Genomic DNA, 19636 nt, shown 5'->3' on the forward strand with positions numbered 1-19636 from the left:
TCTGGATACAGTCCTTAGAGTGACCAGCTCTACATAGCTCTGTTTTGATTAGGGAGTCTCCAGCTGATTTCCAGAGGTTGCTTCCAAATATAACCATTCTGTAATTCTGTGATTTCATTTCTTGCCTCAAAAAAATGAAGGGAATATAATTTTTGTTCACTCAAAGTGTTCCTCTGTGTATCTACGTGTCTTATCTCAATACCACTGCGACATTCAGAGGAACAGAGAAGGAACATCTGTGTGTCAGCTATGCATCAGACAGTTCTAAAGTGCAACCTCAGGGCCATTTGGATAACTGTGTAATTTAGCAAGGCAACTAAGACCTTTTAAGCCATTTCTGAAGTAATATACAAGCAAAATAGGTTGTTGGTTGCCATAGGTTGGTTTGTCTTTGCTTTCATTTGTTCTTCCATGTTATTAAATTAGTCTCAGAAGGTCTTGGACAGAGAAACGAGAAAGGAAAAACATAAAAAACATTTTTTTCCTTCTCCTCCTTTCTGAAGTAAAATGAAAGAAATGTTAATTTAATACTGTAACAAAAGTAATGCTGTCCACTGAGAACAAAAAACTCTGATGGAGTAAAATTCTTCTATGTAAAAAGTTTTAATCCCTTCTGGGAAGAGTTTAGGGTTCCAAAAGTCTTGTAACATTGTTAAAATTTACTCAGTAGTGTTATTCTGGACAGAATTAATTATTCTGCCTTCATAACAAGTCCACCATATATAAATGCATACATTCAAAGCATAGGTTTTCCAAAGAAATTCTCAGAAATTACGCATTCTTGGTAGGGGAGAAGAACCAGTATCTTTCTGTCTTTTAAATACAAAAAAGCACTGTGCTGGTTTGAAGGCAAACCAGTGGGAGAAATTAACTCCACACAAATATGTTGCAAGAGATTCCGAGTCAGAACTACAATTTAATAGGAAAAAATACAATAAAGGCAATAGTACAGAAACACTGGCTTAAACCAAAAAAGTCAGAATACAGCCTGACCTGTTGGTCAGGGTGATGGATGTGGTTCTGTCCAAGCAGTGTTCTTGTAGAAAAGGTCTGGTTTTTCTCTGGAGGTACAGGGGTGGTTGTCAAGAGCTCTTGTCCCCTGGGCACCCAGTAGTAGTATTGTGATGGCCCAAGCCCCAGATTATATACAGGTGGGAATGTTCGGTACCTCCCCCATGGCAGGGCATTTCACAATTAGATGATGTAATTCTGTGAGTCATTCTGGGAAGTCCTTGATGGTCTATTAGCAGAGATGGCCCCTTTAGGCTGAGTGTGTGTTTGGCAGCTGTTGCAAATGACTGACCATTAACAGTTCATCAGAAGGTGGTGTAGGTGGTTATAGAATACATGCCTTACATTGTAACCAAGACAAGCACTCTAAGATGCCTAAATAGTATCAACAGGCTGCAATTGAAGCAGTCCTATGAGACAGAGAAGGAAGGGTACCAGTGTTCGGGAGACAGGGAGGGTGGTTTTTTTTGTCCTCTGCTGCTGTGAGACACTGCTCTCCTCCAGCTGAGGTAGAATATTCCAAATTATTTTAGAATATGAAGAGCAAATCTATAACCTTGTGGATTCCCACCTTCTTGAGAGTTTGGAAACTGTATCACTTACAATTTGAGGCAGCCATGAGGATGTGTAGATTCTCCACCATTTGCTGTTTAGAACTGTGAGAACAAAAAAAATCCATTTTCTTCCATCTTTTCAACTTGTGTTTTTTTGTATTCAGTGACAGACTCCAAGATCTAGTTGCTTATTTTCAGTTGTTATAATAGGCTTCTTACACAAAAATGTCAATTAGCCCATGTCACGTTCCAGTCCACAGACTCTTCCCAGTGATTAGTAAATAATAAACTTTCCTAGAGCATGATACAAAATCTTTTTATCATCTATAATGCAATCTTCCTCATATAAATCTGAATCTTCTGTTTCTGAGAATCTGAGGCAACTGTGTATGGTCATTGTGGAGTTCGCTATGCCAGTTCCTAATTTAACACTAATATTTTTTTGAAAAAGTGCAAAATAACAAGCAATGATGCTTGCTTCATATGCATTTATATCTCAAATTCGGAGTCTTAGTTTTGCCCAAGGTTGAGAAATTTGTGTATTCTTTCTCTCACCGGCTCCCTGTCATGTAATAATTCTCTGTCATCTAATTAAGTAGTGACCTGAGATCAGATAAGGCCATTCAATGTGTATATTGAATTTGGCCCAGTCTGTGAAAATAATGTACAAGAGAGAGAGATGTGTGAAAGTACTGGGAAAACAAAGGAGCAATTTAATTTAGTTTTAAAAAGTATTTTAGACAATCTAGCTTCCTTTTTGCCTCTGTTTCTTTATTCTTTTTAGCCTTTAATGTTTGCCCTAGAAGAAGACTTTTGATCAACAAAAACTATACCAGTTCAACTAGAAATCGCTCAGCAGAGATAAATGTAAAAAGAAGTTGCAATAATGCAGTTGGAGTAACATGGAGCAGGAATGGGCAATTTTGATGTGCCGAGGTAAAAACTGGTTTGTGAATGTGACAGTGTGTTGAACAGAGCAGTGAACACATACCCCTGACACTGGCTCCCTGGGATGGAACTAAACTCAGCAGCATCACCATGGGAAGCATTTGCCACTCATTGCTAAGGCAGGTCAGGTTTTCTATTGTGCAGAGAACAGTCATTACCTGATGGTGAGGTGCAGCATTTGTACTTGGAATTATAGTGTTTGGGTAGAAAAAGGAGGGATTTCTAATGGGATTCTTCACTTATAGAAGTTTCTTCTTAAGAAGATTCTTGTTTCTTGAAAAATTCTTTCATCCCGCATTGTATGGTGCACTGAAGAGGTGGGTAAATTGAATTTCAAACGTGCAGTGGAGGGAGATAAGCCTCCATTATCAGAGACAGGTAAATGTTCGTAATGCAGCAGTTTAGTAGAAGCATAAATGGTGCAGAATTGAGGCTTAGGCTTTGTGCTCACAGGGATGTTAAAACAAAGGATTGCCTTTCCATGCTCAGTTCTTACATCTGGGTATAAAATGTTATGGGGAACTGAATATCTACTTGCCGTACAGTAGATTGGGTGGAAAACAGACACTGATATGGCTATTTGATTTATTTGAATGATGTTGAATGGATTTTGGGTTTTGCTAAAATTTAGGCAAAAATTTTTTTTTTGCTGAAGATGTTTTTTGCTTGAGATACCCTGAAAACAAATCAAATCTTTAACTCACTGCAGTCTCAAATGATTACAGGAAATTTTAAGTTAAAAAAACAAGTAAAAACCACACAACTTTTTTTATAGGCCATGGTGTTCAACTGTATTATTACTGTAACTACTGAAGGCCAAAATGTTCTTCACTCATGTGCACAGCTTTTATTGACAAAGCTCAAGCAATTGCCCCTAAAATATTCTGATTTTCATCCTGTTGCTTTTCATCCTGCCTTGCATCCTTGCCGACTAGACTTACAGTGTGGATGCTTTAATTAGAACATGCTCCTTGCTGTCTTGAGTAGTTTTCAGAGCAGTATTTTCCAAGTGTTTGTGACACTTACCATATGGTTTCCAACTTCAGTGCTGGCCAAAGCCTGGCTGTCACCAACAGACATGAACAGCATGGCTTCATAAACTCACATTCTTTATTCCTTGTGTTTTGCATCAGTTCCCTTTTGCAAAAAATCTGCACTAAACTACTCTTCATTAAAAGAGGAGAAATTGAAATCAAGTGTTCTATACACGTAAAACTGCTGCCCGCACACAGGAGGATGATCTGTCTTCTCTACCATCACTGTTTGTCCTTTGAATTTACTTTACAGTTCCTTTGATGAATGACTTAGGGTTGATACTGATAAAAGAATGAAAAACTGAAGATATTAATGGGGTAAGCAGCTCAGCTGTTATTACAAACAAGACAACTTATTTCTGTGAATACTGCCATCTTTCTGTTAGCCTGTCCTCCATTTGTTTGTTTACCTCTCACTGTAGTTTTCTGTCCTGAGTTTTAAGTAGGAGTATTTTGGCCCATGTATGCTTTTGGCCTCTAAAAGGAATTAATTCTGTTTCCCATTTTGTCCTACATGGTGGAGTTTTAAATATATTTTGGTGCTAATTCCTGTTGAATTCAGAAAGAATTAAATACCTTTATAAATATGGTGACTCAATAAAAATAATAATTAGAAATGTATCCAATACATTGGGAATATCATTATCCAGACGATATTTTTTTACTCATCTTTGATTTTGCATCATTGGGAGCTTTCATGGATGGGCCTAATAGACTTGTTGTCCTTTAGATAGTAAAAAAAGAGTATCTGTTTAGGTTGTGGTTTCAGGTAACTATGAGCCAGTGTTGTATGGAGAGGATACAGGATAGTGTAGCTGGCTGTGGAACACTGGCTGTGGGTATCACTTAAAAAAGGCAAGTGTAACAAAGGTGGTTATTTTTAAATCAAATTCTTTCATAGGGAAGGAAAATATTCACAGTTGAATGCTGTGTTTTTCCTTTCAGGTTTTCACAGGTACTTTTTTCATATGGCTAGAAAGGGTTCAAATAATGATATGAGTTTTCTTCCTAGACAACTGCAGTTTTCCAGGCTTCTAGGTTTTCCTAATGAATTAATTAGTCCTTTTTCTTCTATGGATTAAAGAAAAAGAATGAATCATTTGACTTTACATTTTTGGTAAAATCTGTGATTTTGGCTTACAGAATGGTACATTCCAGTGAAAGTAAGAGCCAAGCAGTCCAGTTTACCACTGATGTAAATAGAATCATTAAGGTTGGAAAAGGTCTTTGAGATCATCAAGTCCAAATCAATGCAGCTTCATAGAATCGTGGAACTGTAGAATTTTAAAGGGTTGGAATGCACCTTAAAGATCATCTAGTCCCAACCACTCCTACAATGTGCAGGGACACCTCCCGGTTGACCAGGTTGCTCAAGGCTTTATCCAGCCTGGCTTTGAACACTTCCAGGGATGGGGCAGCCACAACTTCCCTGAGCAACTGCCCTTCTTTCTTTCTTTGCCATATTGCCCACATTTGTAAAACAGTACCTGTTTGGGTTTGGAAATACTAATTTGTTCCTGTTTAAAATGTGCAGTGGTCTGTTCCATGCAGAATTCAGTTATAAATTCATAATAAAAATTAAAATGTGGAAACCTAACTCAATATGATCTACGTAAGAGAATTGGGAGACTTCTGCCTTATGGACCTCTGGGTTATCTTTCAGAGGATCAGTGCAGATGTGGACCATGTTGTTATTTCAGGCCATAGTCTGTGTGGGTATGCAGTGCATTTAAAAAGGTCTGTCACTGAGAGCTTTTAAGACAATTAATCAGCACAGACCAAAAAGGAAGGTCCTTGCTTAGCTAAACATCTAAAATATTGGCTAAGGAGGATAAGTCTAAAAAAGTTGTTTTTACAATGAATGGTCATTTGCAAATTTCAGCAGTGGTCTGTGCTAAGATCTACTCTCTTCAACGTACTTATAAATAACCTAGAAGCAGATGTGAACACTGAGATTAAAAGTTTGGAAGATACTAAGTTATTCAGAATAGAGAGAAGAAGAAAAGGTGGTAAAGAAGCGCTCATAGAACTAAATGACCAGGCAATAAAATGGCAGCTGAAATTCAGAGTAAATAAATGTGAAGTCATACACATGGTGAAAACAACTCTGGAGTCACGTAAAACTGAACCAGCTGTTCCCAATCAAGAGCAAGATTCTGAGGTTATGATCTTAAGTTTCATAAAACATTGATTCATTGCTCAGTGACAGTCATAAAACCAAATCAACTGTTTGGCGTTTTCAAGACTGAAAACAAAACAGAGAACACCATTATGCCACCATGTACCTTTATAGTTCAGTCGTGGTTTTTTGCGCAAGTTCTGATCCCTTGATCTCAAAAAGGAATTTATTAAAACTTGAAAATATTCAGAGAAGGCAAAAAACGTGACAAAGGTATAGAGTTTCTCCAGAAGGGGTGGATTACTAGGCTAGCCATTTTTAACTTGGAAAAGGGTGATTTAGAGGGCTGATAAGAGATCCACAGAATCCTGGCTTTCACAGGAATAGTTGATACAGGTCAGCTGTTCACTCTCTTTTCACAGAAAAACTAAGGACCATCAAATGAAACTGGCTAAGCTGATTTCAGATCAAATACAATATGGCAGTTCTTTAACCAGAGAGTTGTAGCCCCATGGAACTGCTCACCAGGAGGCATTGCAGATGCTCATATTTATGTGGATTTTAGGGGGAAGTGGACAAACACTTAGAAGAGGAATCCACTAACGATTAATAAACAGAAAAAATCCATTAAGCTTAGGAAGTTGTGTGACCTGCATATAATTGGAAACTGAGGGACTTCTGAAGGAAAAGTCTGGTTTTTCTCTGTTGCTATTCACTGAGCATCCACTTATGGCTACTGCCAGAAAAAAGATACCGATCTAAATGGCCCCCTGGCTTGAATTCCTGTTCCTAAGAAGTGCAAATAAAGTGTTTCTTTTTTAAAAACAATAAAGACCAAAATCACCCAGTTTAATACCAAAATCACCTGTTTGGGGCATGTGGTATGCTGTATTATCGGGCTATTTAGACATCCAAGCAATAATTTAGAGCTGATATTTTCATAAAATACAAAGGGACTTAATGACTTCCAAAATTACTTAAAGGGACTTAATGGATTCCAAATCTGACTGATTTGCAGTCTGGTTTAGACATTTCATTGTATTTGTTGTCCTTGAAAACTGGGGCATAAAAAACTATACAGACAATATCAGAGAGTACTGATCACAGTAAAAATTACGTTGACTTTGGAACTTTAATTAGGGATTTATGTCTTCTTTTATTTTTTAAGGTTATTAATCTGCCACGCATATTTTCAATATAGAGTGAGTAGAAACTCGTGTTTCTTCTTTAAACGCCTGGATTGAAAAAAACCCGATGAGTTCAAAACCAGTTGATGTAAATTGTGATTTTCCAGGAAACATGACTGTTCCATGAATGTATTATATTGTTCAATCAGTCAGAATAGTGCTTTCTTCATTTGCTAACTCATGGAGGCTGCTATAACACTCCAGAATGGGAAATCCTTTAGAAGGGTTATTTCTGAAAAACCAACTGGTGCTTGGGGTTTTTTTTCAGCTAAGACTCAACAAAAAATTATGTGGTTCCTTAAGGCATATATTTCTTAAAACTACCCAGTTTCAGATCTAGAAGAATATTGCTGTACAAGATTATAATAATGCTTTCAAATATTTCATCTGAGAATTTATGTATGAATGCGCATTCCTAAAGCATATGTGTTAGATTAACATTCAGTCCACCACAGCCACAATGCACAGTTTCCTTTAATGGATTCCAGGGATTTAAGAAAAATATATTTTACGTTATTAACTTCAGCTTAGTTCTATTAACAGCAATTAATCCTCTTTTTTGTTCAACTTAATGAGATTTATGCAAGTTTAGGATTTTGAAAATAGTATTGTTATATTAGCATAAAACTACTAATGAAGGGATAAATAGGGAAATCAATCTTCACTGTCTATTCAATGAAAATTCCCTGTCTATCCAAATGCTAGCATGCTGTCCATCATTAACATGCCTGCTTGATTCACAATTAAGTGAGGCTTATAGCTGGCACCCGAGAACTCTGAATTCACCTAAAGATTCCTGCTGACTGATTATGAAATTAATGTATTTATATATATGTACAAGTATATATTATATCTAGCAATTCAGTACACCATTTCTGACAAAATTAGAAATTTTCTTACTACGCTAAGTCTTTTGCTTATGTTATTTGTTGTTTTCACTATATATTGACCCCAAATAATATCAATAATAATCTTCTGTAAAGTTAGCAAAACGCTTTAGTTCTTAATGTCAGACTAATGTGTGATGAAATAATATCTCGTTGTATGTGACAGCCTATTTCTTGGTCTGCCTATCAAGTAAATAATAAAGTACAAGAATTCAAAATTTTTAAGTTGGAATAAGAGTATTTTTGAAGCTTGGAGTGAAGGAGGGAAAACTCACAAAGAATTTTGCTCGCAACATCAGTGCATCTAAGACTCAAGTCTAAATTACCAGCAGCACAGATCATAATTTTCTGATTTTAATTTTTCTTGTCCTTTAGCTATAATAAACAATGGTAGTAGCCAGTTTTCAGGATGACATTTAGAATTTTTTTTGTATTCTAGTGTATTAGTTGAATCCTAAGACAGATTGCATCACTTCCTGTGTATTGGGCTTTCATTCATTCATTCATTCATTCATACAAGTTTTCTTCTTCAGTTAAGAGCATTGTACAGATACTTTGGAGCTGCACTTGTGTTTAAATTTCTGCTGCAGAAGGCATTTGTTTCCTAACGTAACATATGCCACTTTTGACATAACCAAACCATTTCTGTCTTGCCAGCAGATGATGTGTTTGGATTCAGGCAAATTGCCAAAGAGGCTCCACTATGTTACGTTTCTTGTACTGTTTAAAAATTGCCCTGAATACATCAGAGGGACTAGGCAAATCTGTTCAAAATTTAGATTCTAAAGGGGTTGTAAAGGGCTGGTTTAGGAGCAATGAAAATTTTAGTCTAGAGCAGAAATTACATTGCCTTGTTTTCTTTGCCCCACAGGACAGATTGGAGACCTATGCCTGCGTGGATGTCTTTTAATATGAACTGAATATAGTCTGAGAATAATATTTCTGATCAGCATAGCAGATTTATTTTCCCTGTTCCTCACTGGGAAGCAAAACTGGCTGTTTAGAAGGACACACAATAGGTACAAACAAAACCATTTCTTTTGAGATGTTTTGGTCTGTTTCTTCTTTGCTTTGTACTTAGGGAAGATTGGGAGGATAGTATGAATGTGATGATGATTTTCATTCTTAAAGTAATCTCAGCATTAATTTCCATAATGAATTTAATGTACGACTCGTAACTAACCATAACTACAAATAATGCTTTGAGCACTCTGGATGCCACAAAGCCAGACATAGCACTCCTCCCTAAACATTGAAGAGGAGACATTCTGAGCTTGAAATGGTATTTGGGGCACTTCCTTTGAGACCCTGAAATATCCTCTAAGACAGTTTGGTAAAAACTTAGTGTCCTTACTTGCATGTTCTGCTCATTCTTACAAGAAGATGGCAGTTTGCTTTTCTCCATTTCACATACATTGTTAAGCCTTCTGAGCTCTTTTGTTTGGAGACTTTATATGAATCCAATACAGAAATCAGGGATTAAATGAACAGAAAAATTACAGAATAGTTTTAAAATAACATGAAGATTACTCTGTGTTAGAATTCAGGTGCAGCTTCTGGTTGCACTAAGTGATAGATTTTGATTTTCTTCCAAGTAAAAAACTCAGTTTTTTGGTGAAAGTTAATTTTAAGTCTCCCCTTTCCAGAACTTCCAAAGTAATATACCTTCCATAAAGCCCAGTGGCTGCCTGGCTCCCACAATACCTCGCAGTATGCCAAAGACCTCTGTAACAGGAAAGAGAGCCGGAGTCTCTGGCATTGCCTGTCAGAATAATTATAATGAGTCACTTTTGTCACTATGGATCTAGTGACAAAGAGTGATCTTGGAAAGCAAAAATGGGATCTCGCTGTTTAAAACCTTTTTTTTCAGAACCAGTGTATTTCAACTGCATCATTCAAATGTGGATCTTAATATTCACAAGACCATGAAATTAAGAGTAAAAAGAACTTATACATTAATAAATGACATGCTAAAATAATAATTATATGGTTAGCTAGTATATGTGTACATATTAACTGCCTCCTAGTTTTCATTTCATTTGAAGGGCAAAGTATATCTAAAGTAATCTCCACAACAGAAAATGTTTCACATAACTTGGACTGGATCCTTTTTCCTATGAAGTAAGGAGAATTTTGCAGTAGATTTCAATGCACCCAAGTTCTTATATAGTCATTTGAGACAATGCAAAGAAAAATGAAAGAAAACCCCCACTCTTTTTCTGTCTTACAATTAGCACCAGGGTTAATGGCTAACATGAAACACAGGAAAATGGATAATAAGGCTCAAGAAATACTGTCGTTGGGACCATGCTTGAATTTGTATGTGCAATTACATCATTTTATTGTATTGTAGGAAAAAAGCCTTATAAATTTGAAGTAAACATTTCTAATGGAGCACAGGTGTTAATATCTTAGTTAAATAATTGGCCGATAGTGAGTGCTGTCTGGCAGTTCCACCCAGTTGAAATGTGTTGAGAATTGTTAGTTCACTTCAGTGGTTTCTGGTCTAAGCTTGCATGTAAATGTGCAGAACTGTCTCAATTATTTGTAATTTGATCAGTTTATTTTTTAAAGACTAGATTTCAAATTAAGTATTTGTGTTTTAACGGTGTTTTAACCCCGTGGGCAGGAAGTATTTCTGTTGGTTCATTTAGTGCAACTGTTACGTAGTTAGCTCAGTCCTTCTACTCTTGAAATTAATGGCAACATTCCTGCTGATTTCAGCAGCAAAAGCAAATCTACATCATAACTAACCGCAATTCCCTTTACTCCTCCTTCCCTCTCCAAATATTGTGTTTATTAGAGAAAATTAATTTTAAAATGTTCTTTAACTAGTGATCTGCTGAAAGACATTTAACTCCTTAAATTTAGTTTTTAAATGTCAGATGTTAAGAAACAGAAGACACTGATTAATGTACTTCTCTTTTCACTTTTCAATTCATAATCTGTGCTTATGCTGAATCCCTGGCTAGAAGGGAGATATTTACGTGGTGCATATTACAAACACTAAGAGCATTTAGAAAGACCTATATTAATGTAATTTTCCTGCTTAAATGTATCCTCTGTGCTTTGCTTGGTACTGGTTAAAGCTTATTAACATACAACTGAAATGAAACAGCCCAGGGAAAGAGGCTGCTGTCAGATCCCACATGATGAATTGTAACTTCAGGCATCTCTGTGTAAATCTCTCTGCTAACCTGTTCCCAATTAGTGACATGTGGGACCAGATTTTCTTGTATTTGAAGCAGAGGCTCTAAGAAGTTTTTACGCTGAAAAAAAAAAGCATAAAAAAAGGAGATGGGAAATGTTGTAACAGAAAGAACTTTAAATCCAAGTCCTATGTGATTTTATAAGCAGTGTCAAATATTTTTGAGTATTGCATCTCAGTGTAGTGCATTATACCATGATGTGTTAAAGGTCTGACTTTACAGTGATTGGTGTTATTCCAGGTCTTAAGTTTCAAACTTTAAAAGGCCTTTTTTTTCCTTTTTTTTTTTCTTAACAAGGAGATGAATGAGAATATCTTTGAAGAGACACTAATAAACTTCCTGCTTTACATCTAGAAATACATAGGATACTGCACCTCCTTTTTTTCCCAAGAGTTGTCAATCCTCTTCTGTTGCAAATTGGCACAATTTTGATGAAAATAGTGGAGCCATGAGGATTTAAGTGAGCCATAAGACTGAGAGTCTTGACATATAGATATCTGTGCTTCCATTGCATTTTTAGTTACAATATCACTTTCATTTTTCTTCATGCCATGGATGAGTTTTTAGACTCTGTATGTGCTCAGTCTTTCCCTGAAGTTATGGTTGGAGTGTAGGAGTCTGAAGGCAAAACCATGTAACTTCCTGAAGTGTACAAAAGGTCTTTTAAACAAGAATTCTTCATTTTGAGAGACAGTGAACATTAACCTTCTGTGCTTTTCAGCTGAAATTTGGGATATGTTGATCCAAGAACCAGGCCAGCATAACATTGTATGCATAGATACATAAATAAACAAAAAAGCAAAGAAACACATGCTCAAACTTGGCACTTTTGTGGTGTTTCACTAGTAATTATGGGTGCTTTTCGTAGGCATTAGGGTCAAAAGAGAAGGTGGTTGTGTTTGTCCCAGAAAACACCCTGTTCTTGAGATACATAAGAGTGCCTAGACAATTCAATATCTAAATGTAATTATACATGCTCTAGTGACAGTTCCAGTTCCGTGCTGCAAAGTGCAAAACATCCATTCCTTCGCTGAGTCCTCTAAAATAGAGAGGAGCACTGTGAAAATGCCTCCAAATAAAATACAACCTGGGTGGTACATGGGAATGCCAAAGCCAAAATTACTGCAAACACAATAAAATGGGAGCCAGATAAACCCACATTGCTTGAGCATTTTCTTATATTCTAAATACATTTTGAAAAAGTGTAAATTTTGAAGGGTGTCCCATGGGACAGACAGAGAGAGGAATCATTGTGTGTGCATTCTGGTTCTCAAGTGCTCATAATACAGAACTTAAAATTGCTGCAGGCTGATGGGTATGTTGCTCATCTGTGTCTGTTAATGTTTTGCACGGCCTGGTTTGTGGTAGTGGGGGGGCCACAGAGGTGGCTTCTGTGAGGAGCTGCTGGAAGCTTCCACCATGTCCAGCAGAGTCAATCCTTGGTGGCTCTGAAGATGGACATGCTGCTGGCCAAAGCTGGGCCAATGAGAGATGGTGGTAACACCTCTGTGATAACATATTTAAGAAGAAATCAAAACAAAGATAGTGGGGCAGTTTTAATTCCAGATGGAGAAGAGGAAGAGGTGAGAACATGTGAGGGAAACAACATGGAGACACCAAGGTCAGTGAAGGAGGGGGAGGAGGTGCTCCAGGCGCCGGAGCTGAGATGCCTCTGCAGGCCATGGTGATGACCATGGTGAAGCAGCTGTGGCCCTGCAGCCCACGGGGATCCACGGGGGATTCAGAGATCCACCTGCAGGCCTTGGGGGAGGTGCCCATGCCAGAGCTGGTGGATGCCTGGAGGAGGCTGTGATCCAGTGGGAGACCTGGTGGAGAGAGGGGGCCCTGCTCCCAGGCTGGAGCAGCCTGTCCTTGGAGGACTGCACCCCGTGGAAGAGTGACCCATGCCCCAGCAGTTTTGGGAGGACTGCTTGCCTGTGGGAGGGACTCACACAGGTTACAGCAGTTGTGGGGGGACTACTGCTTGTGAGATTGGAACCATGCTGGAGAAGTTCACGGAGAACTGTGTCCCGTGGGAGAGACCCCACAGTCTCACAGGGGAAGGACTCCTCTCCCTGAGCAGCGGAACAAAACCTCGGGTGATGAACTGACCAAACCCCCATGCCCTGTCTCCCTGTGCTGTCCGTGGGAAGGAGGGATGGGTTGAGGGAGGAAAAAGTGTTTTAAGGGCTTATTTTACTTTTCATTATCCTCCTCTGATTTTGTTAGTAATAAACTCACTTTGTACCTCGAAGTTGAGCCTGTTTTGCCCTCAGAGTGTTTTCCTTACGGTTGTTATCTCAACTCATGAACCCTTTAATTTTTTTTTTTTTCTCCTCTGTCCAGCTGTGGCAGGGGAGGGTGAGTGAGCGGCTGTCATGGGTGCCTGGCATTTGGCCAGTGTCAAACCATGACAGTTAATGAGAAAGATTGTAAATAAAACTTCAAATAGAACAAAGGACCTTAAAGGGACTTTATTAATCAGTGTGTCACAAAAGCAGACAGTAATCACGGAATACAGTGGTTCCATGACAGACAAAGCAATCATCAAAATGAGTGTAAAGGTGAAGAAAGGGCAGAACCCCCAAAGAATAGCAAGTATGAAATAATGAAACATCAGCCTGAGGTGGAAGAAAAGTACAAATTGTTTTTCTTTGGCCATGACTTAAATGGAAGCTTCATCAATGACTGTTCATAGACCAAACAGAAGTTTTCCCTATGACTTATCAGTTTAAAAAAAATGTCGGAAGAGGTATTTTGACATTCCTGTCTCATCATATGTCTGGATGGAAGGGTGATGTAGGACATAACAGTGTAGGAAGGCATTAGAAAGTGCTGTGAATATTCACAATAAGCTTGAAAAACAATATCATGCTGAAAGCATTATAAAGGCTAATAAAATATTTCTGGTAAGTACTTTCTGACCTTGCCATCCTGCTGATAAAATAGTGAGGACTTTCTGAAGTCACATAGGCAGTTAAGTCTCATTTCTATCATGGCAGTGCTCTTAAGAACAAACTTGTCCTTCTAGCAGGAAAGATCTCTAGTTAATCTTCCATCTCAAAAGCCGTCTGATGAGAAGCTATTAGCGACTGACAGCTTAAAGCTCGAGTACTTTAACTGGTGTCTAAGGTAAATATTAATTATATTGTATGAGGAGGAGCCAGGGAATGTAGGAAGAGAGAACAGATGAAAGGAATTCTTTAGACTTTTATTAATATTTTGTGGACCATTGCTACTATTATTTGCCGTTTATATGAAGGCAGTATCTAGGGGTCTGGTTTTAAAAATGTGTATTGGGTTGACCCTGAGTTGATGGACAGTCTTTAAGACCAATTACGCTTCTCAGAATTTACATATTTAAGCCGCACAGAAAGGGGGGACTGCCCCTTTTTGTCGGAGCTCGCCTGCTGGGAGGTGGGGGGGCTCCGAGCTCCGAGCCTCCAGGCCCCGTCGGGCCGGGCCGGGGCCACTGCCCCTTTCCCCCTTTCCCAACGCTGCGGCACAGACCCTGGGTCGCTGGGGGGACTGTCCCAGAGCCGCAGGCAGCTCAAACCAGCCATGGACTGCCACAGCTAAACCCATCCAGCGTGGCTTCTGGGGACAGGCGGGTCCCTCTCCTCTCCATGCAGAGCCGGCGGAGTCAACAGGAGCCGGTGTAGCCTCCTGTCTGCAGCCAGCACACTTCGTGCTGAACTGAAGAGGACACCATGCAGCCCGCAGCACAGAGGGAGCGAGACTTTCCCCACCGTAAAGCCTGAACAAGAACACCCTTCAACATGGCGGTTTCAGAGTCAGAGAGAAAGAGAAGTGAGTCACGTGGGACGGAGCTGGAAATGGCGACGGGAGAAAAGAGGGCGGCGATGGGAGAAAAGAGGGCGGCGCCGCGATTCTGGCGCGCAGCTTAAAAAAAACCTTCTTGCATGCCGTGGTAAGAAACTGTAATACCACAAACTGTTTGTCTCTTTAATCCATTTGAAGAACATGGGGGGATGGAGAATCCCCGTGTGGCCTGTGAAGATTGTGAAGAATGCCTATGCTAGGCTATATAGAAGTAGTAAGAGGCTGTTAGAGACTTGTGGCGAAGAAAAGCCTTTGTGTGCAGGCCAAAATAACTTATCCTTAAAAGGATTAATAACCCCGTGTGATGGCCTATGTTTTGCAGTGTGAAGGAACTGTGAGATTTTTCATGGGAGACATGTTCTACACACAGCAGATTGTTTGTTTCCGGGCGGATCTGCTGTTAGTGGCAGTTTGGGAACCACGTGCAACGGAAGGAAAACCCTTTTTTCCTTAAGCATAAGAGAGAGACTTTTCAAGAACTGGAACACTGACTAACATCCCATGTTCTGTTATCCTTTGTGCGAGTTGGGTAAAAGGAGAGAAGTGCTGGAAAGGGGGGGGGGGGGGAGGAAGGGGGATTTGCTTTAATTTTGTTTTGTTATTTTCTCTTTACTTTTAATTCTATTAGTAATAAAGCTCTTTCATTGTACTGCAACTGTTTAAGGTTTGTGCCTGCTTTGCTTTTCTCCTAATTCTTATATCAGAAGGAGAATGCTGGCGTTCAGTAAGTAATGAATATTTTGAACCAAAACCACTACATTTAATTGGTGTTTCCGCCCAGTTTCGAACTCAACCCACTACAAAATGTCACTCCACAGTGATAGATCCTCTAGGAGTGACCAGCTAATGTCTATGTAATCAAATAAAGGAGTGATTCCACTATGTAGAACCATGCCTGGAAGAGATGACATTCAGCTAAAACACAATGAACAACAGTCATGGGAATGTGACAGTGTATTTGTCTGTAATCGCCTGAAAGTCTCTACTCCTGTGTCTTCACTCATGAAGAAAATGAATATGAGATACACTTGCCTGAGATACAAACACACTCTTGTGTGTGTGTTCTCCATGAAAGTAGGTTCTGAAGAAAAATTGAATGCCAAAATTGCTAGCTCTTTAAAAAGAACAATCATTGCCTCCTTCACAGAATAAATAAACTCAGAATATAAGGGAGAAGTTTTCTTTTTTCTTTTTCTTTTGAAAATCTACATAAGTTTAACATATGAAAGTAATGCTGACATTACTATTTGGGTCCTCTTCCCCAATACTGAGTTGAAGAGAAATCTGGCAGTGAAAACTCCAGCATGAATTTTTTTACTGGAACCAGAACAGCAAACCAGAAGAGAATTTACAGACATTTCTAGTAAGGCTGGCTTTACTAAGAAAGGAAACAGCTCACTGTGACAGGCAGTGAAGTGAAACGGACCTTGGATTCTGTGAGCTGTCAGAAAATACAGATGGATGCATGAACAGCATGGGTGTGAAAAAGATTCTTTTGACCCGTGATGGAGTCTGGCAAATGCTGGCTTGAGAAATCATAGTGAAAGACTACAGTTCTCAACATATATTTTGGAAAATGAAAAACATGAGTGAACTTTTTTTTAGGACACTTTATATAACCCAGTTCAATAAAGAATTTAAGGGCATATATAAATTAAGGTGTGTGAGTAATCCCAGTGAAGTTAGTAAGCCAGTTAAATAATGATGAAGTGTTTGGCTGTATTGAAATCAGGCTACATACCATCCCATGGGAACAAGTCCTACAGCACTCCAACAGAAATATTACCAGTTTCTTCAGTGGCAGTCTCTTGCAAAGTTAGAGCTATTCTTAGCTTTGCTGCTTCAGAGCAAACAGTCCAATTTCTTCCAGCTATGATCAGAACAACGGTACTTGAACATCTACTGTGAAAGTTCAGAGTTCAAAAGAAAAGCAGCTAGAAAGACTTTGCAAGGGGACGCAGAGAGTTAGTCAATGACCACTAACATGGATCTGCATTCCATGTGTTTAGCAGAGGACTCTAAATATGGACCATCCTCAGTATAACTTAAGTAGAGAAGTCTCCACAGTTGGATTTTTAGGGGTTTTGTTGCACTATCACAATGTTGCTGAATTTTCTGTTCCACATTAAATTCAGTTCCTTGTGGTTTTTTCCTAGTCACAAAGTCATCTTTGTATTTCAGTGGGGGCAAGGAAACGGAATGGTTTGGTGTAGGGTGTAGTAAATGGTCTGGAATAGACATATATTTAAATCATAGAATGGTCTGTGTTGGAAGGGAACTTAGAGCCCATCCCATTTCACTCCCTGCCGTGGTAGGGACACCTTCCACTATCCCAGGTTGCTCCAACCCCTGTCCAACCTGGTCTTGAACACTTTCAGGCATGGGGCATCCACATCTTCTCTGGGGACTGTGTACCAGGGCCTCACCAGCCTCACAGCAGAGAATTTCTTCCTGATATCCAATCTAAACCTCCTCTCTGTCAGTTTGAGACCATTCCCCCTTGTCCTGTCACTCCAGGCCCTTGTAAATAGTCTCTCTCCATCTTTCTTCTAGGCTCCCTTCAGGTACTGGAGAGGGCAGTTAGGTCACCCAAGGGCCTTCTGTTTTCCAGGCTGAACAATCCCAATTCACCTAGCCTTTCCTCACAGGCTATAAATCATCCTTAATTCTGACAGTTTCAGAAGATACAAAACAATATACTAATATTTCAACAAATTTTATATGTTTTAGTGCATTTAAAATGAAATGTCAAACTTGGAGGCAGAATGTTCCACAGTGTTCACTTAATAAACATGAGTTTCTTTCTGGAAATAATAATAAATTTTAAAATTTCTGTAAAATAGTCAGTGAAACCACTGGAATATGGAAGTCAACATAGGTGCTTTCATTTATAAAAGGAGAAGGTTTGTTTTACTCCAGGGTAAAAGTTTGGGGATAATTTATTATGCTAGTTTTGTCTTGAGGATTTGGCAAATTCTCAAGAATAACAGCTTTCGTAATTGTACAAGGTCAGTTCAGCTTGTAAGCAGTCTGGATTGAGGTCTTAGCAGAGGCAGGCCACCTTCCTAGGCAATCTAGATTTTCCTTGTAGGGAAGAGTTAACAGCAGTATTGGCCCCACTGAAGTCAGTGGGAATTTTGCCAATGATTTCTGTAGAGCCAAGCTTTCACTTGTCTTTAGCAGAGCTATTAAATACAGTATATTGCATAAACTGAGATGAATAAAGACACTTCTTTTTCTGGATTCATGTAAATGATTCTGCAAATGCTTTTCATATGACCTATCTGCTGCAGGAGAGTTAAGACACAATTTATATAGCTCCTAAATACACCTATTTGAAAGAATCCTGTTTTCTGACTTGCAATGCAACTATTACTGACATGCACAAGTTAGATCTTCATAATGACAGCCTGTATGTTTGTAGAGTACAAATTATGGAATAACTATCCAGCAAATGTTTGTATCTGCTATTCTGTTGGAAATGTGCCTGTCTGTACATTTCTAAGTTTGGAGAAAACATGAGAGCTATTCTGAACACTAGTGTTTCTGTAATATAGACTATATAGGATGCTGCTTTGAAACAGGGGAAATAGAAGTTAAAATTGGACAAAATTATTTCATACCACAATCGTGGGAAGCTAATGGCTTAAAGTTGCTAGTTTTTAACAACTATTTCTTATGTGTCTTGTTTAATTTTATGGAGCTCAAAACATTTTACAAATCAGGTTATCCCTATAGACAACATGTGGCACTAAGAGGTCCAGTATTTGGCCAAAAGGTATCTCAGAAGCCAGAGAGAATGAGCTAGAAAGAGAATGTTTGTTAAAGTCTGCTCAAATTTGCTGTTCAGCAGGCCACATTTCTCTTGGATAATTAACTCCTAAATAGTTAGGACTTTCAGGGTGTGTGGGTCATTTTTGTGAGCAGCCTAGATTTTTTTCTGCCTCCTTTTGGTGTAAGTTGCTGCTGTCTGTCTATATGCCACATCCTGTTTTCATACATTCACCTGGGAGCTGTTCTTCCCTCTTGCAGCAATAGCTCATTGACCCAATCCCAAACTCTTTGACTATATGAAAGAACAGTTGTGAGATCAAAGTTGAAAGAAATAAAAGTGTCAGGAAGGGGTAGTCTGGAAAAGATCTGGTTAGTTGGTTCAAGTTCTTTTAGCTGGAACCTAAACTTTGTTGCTTCCTCTGCTTCCAGAGCTCACCCAGGAGCTAAGAAAGGAATGACAGAGTAGTCCCTGACATTAGCTCAATGTTATCCAAAATGTAGAGTATACTGTAGCTCTCCAAAGACTCTGAGCCAGCCTCCTCATCCACATAGGCTGTGGCTAATGATGGAGTATATACAACTGAAACTGGCTGTCCTGAGAACCACAGGGTACATGCAGCATGGAACATGAGTTCATTTAATAGAGCTCGTCTATTTATTTTGCCTTTTGCAGCATTACATAGGTGTTCTGATCCATTCACCCTTCCAACTAGAACCCAGTGTCTACTAATTTCACATGTACCAGATATCAACCAGTTTCTGGAATTGTGCCAGAAAATATGTTATGTTTATAATATTTTTATTCTAAACAGTTTGCTACACTACAATAACTTTAAAAATCATGTTTATTAAGGTATGGTCTCATAGCCACTGCTCAGAATTGTGTCAGAATTTTGTAAATGCAAGCCACACTCCCTGTCAATTGTATTACAAACGTGTTTGTAGAATCAGGCCTCCGAGAATCATCTTGGGTTCCTGGGACAAAGATATTAAGCCCAAGGCTGTGAAGTCTAAAAGATGTGATGCATAAGTAAATAAAGTTTGAGAACCTCTGATAAGGAAACTGAGAC

The 19636-nt window shown here is 38.8% G+C and overlaps 1 protein-coding gene across 1 annotated transcript in view; it reads left to right on the top strand.

Moving 5' to 3' along the window:
* RIBC2 (RIB43A domain with coiled-coils 2) overlaps window positions 1–12385 on the top strand; it is a 40906-nt gene extending 28521 nt beyond the window's left edge. The window contains exon 8 of the mRNA XM_032105882.1: window positions 8612–12385. The gene's annotated coding sequence lies outside the window, so the exon portion shown is untranslated. The remainder of the gene's footprint in view (window positions 1–8611) is intronic.
* Window positions 12386–19636: the final 7251 nt, after the last annotated feature.

Source organism: Corvus moneduloides, chromosome 4, assembly GCF_009650955.1.
Source record: "Corvus moneduloides isolate bCorMon1 chromosome 4, bCorMon1.pri, whole genome shotgun sequence".
In the NCBI taxonomy this organism is placed as follows: Eukaryota; Metazoa; Chordata; class Aves; order Passeriformes; family Corvidae; genus Corvus; species Corvus moneduloides.